The sequence below is a fragment of the Bombina bombina genome, chromosome 4, assembly GCF_027579735.1.
Source record: "Bombina bombina isolate aBomBom1 chromosome 4, aBomBom1.pri, whole genome shotgun sequence".
Classification (NCBI taxonomy): Eukaryota; Metazoa; Chordata; class Amphibia; order Anura; family Bombinatoridae; genus Bombina; species Bombina bombina.
This window is the reverse complement of record NC_069502.1, coordinates 966922033-966924359: the sequence shown is the minus strand read 5'-3', so window position 1 is coordinate 966924359 and position 2327 is coordinate 966922033.

Here is a 2327-nt window from a genome sequence, read left to right as displayed (position 1 = left end):
TGCGGTCCGCAGACGCAGAATCATGTCGGACAGAACCTAATGTCCTCATACACCGGTCCCTCCTTGGACACTTGTCTGGACGTGAGCAGCTCTTAAGGAGAGGAGTAGGTTAACTGCAGAGACCTCGGCATATCTGCCATTCATCTTACTAAGATGAATCTTACTGAGGATCACTTTTAACACTTGCACGCCATTTTCCTACTTACTCCACAAGTAAACAATTCTGGGCATTGGTTTGGAAACTGTGTGTTTGGTAGTTATATGATTTTACTGTTCATTGTTTTGCTCAATGTTTCGTATCAATGTATATGTTTTCATTCACCTGTCTCTCATGGAAAATGACAGGATGTCCATTAGCTTTTACATCTGAATATCTTACTGTAAGTTATATTGTATTTTAGGTGCTCCTTCCAATAGAAGACTTAATTTAATTTTTCACGTATCCTTCCTACATATCCCTAGCAATCCACTTTCAGGACATTATGTAACTTTGATATATTATGCGCTTTATGAGATGTGGACGTGCTTCATTTCCTAATACTGTTTGTTCTTTTAACATCTGATTTGATTCATACGAGTAAGCAGTTTAGTTAGATGCTAGTCTTGCATACTGTATTATTTAGGGAAGTACGGTGTTATATTCCTTGTCTCACGAGGTTTAGCTTAATACCTGATTTTTTCCCCATACTTTGCATGTCTCTAGTAATTTAACTAAGTTTGCACATGTGTTATCATGTGCTTAATATATATTGTTACTCTATTTTTTTAACTTGGCTCATCCTTTTCTCCAATGTTTCTTGTTGTACTCTACGATCCCTTGGTTTCCTAGACTGAGTTAGTTTCTTTAGAAGACCGAGTGGCGTATTGGTATTTTGCTGGGAGTCATGTTACTTAGCAAACTTTACTCTCATTAATGACGATATGATTAACATGTCTGATGTGGTGTTTTATTATATCCACATGGTCTTAATTTAACTTTGTTCTCATATCACCCCTTGTTTGAAGTGTTTGTAATGCTTATAATATTAGCTAGTCACTGTTAACTTATAAGCTCTACTCAAGTATTTTCATATTTGGAGAATTGAGCATTACTGATCCCTGCTCTGTTATCCTATGTCTGGCTAGCTGAAGGTATTATTTACTCTGCTGCAACTGTTAAGGTATAGAAGGCTCAGAAGTGTCATGCAGCTGCTATACTATAGTATAGTTTTATTTAATGGTTGTGTGTGTTAGTTTTGCATTTTTATAGAAACTAAAGATATATGTTTATAACAAAGCTCCGTCCCCCTGTCTCAGCATAAAGGACACCTATATAATATGTTCCTATAAGACTAATTAAGCCTTTAGTTGTGATTATAGGTAATATTTAACTTAGTCAATTTTTGGACATAGCTCAATGTTTACTGATTCAGAATTGGTCTACTTATTCTTAAAAATATCCTATATTTCAACCTTAAAATATGCCAGTAACTTTAAACCTAAAATTTCATGCTGTTAGACACCAGGGTTATGTCATGTGTCTTTTCCTCTACCTGCACCAGCATGATTTATAATCTCACTCTTGGATATTGTAGACACTGCTGGGCCGTGTTCACTGGGAAGGCACGGCTCAGCATAATATTTGAATTAATGAGCTTGGTCTGAGACATATATATAATACTTAATAGTATACATGGTGATAGAGAGCTCAGCTTGTTCGTTTCCAGACGAAAAATACACTACTTAGATGTTTCTAAATAACATCGTTATAAATCTGTTTAATAGAGTACTTACAAGCTCTACACCCTTAGTACATTTACCAAATTCACATGCTATCTGGCTCCGCCCTCCTTCCCCCCCTCCTATTTTATATCGAGCGGCTCTTGTCCGCTGCATCCCCCTCCCCCATAAAACTTTAGAGCTATCCCTCCCCCTAGCCCTATTCTTATATGAGTAGATACCTTAATTTTTCTTTTATTTAGCTGGGAGAGGTTCATTTTTGCTTCTGTTACTGTTAACATACTCTATGATAAAACTGAAGTCTCCTTATACAACAGCCTGCATTTGATAGCTACGCTTGAAATATGTGAATATATTACTCTGCTCATGGTACTATGTATACATCTATTTGTAAATCTTTTGGGCATACCTTGTATATGTTGTATTTGACTACGACTTCAATAAAAAAATATTTAAAAAAAAAATAAAATAAAAAATCTCATGATACATGGCCCCATTTGTTCTTTCATGTACACGGATCAGTCGTCCTGTTCCCTTTGCAGAGAAACAGCCCCAAAGCATGATGTTGCCACCCCCATGCTTCACAGTAGGTATGGTGTTCTCTCTCC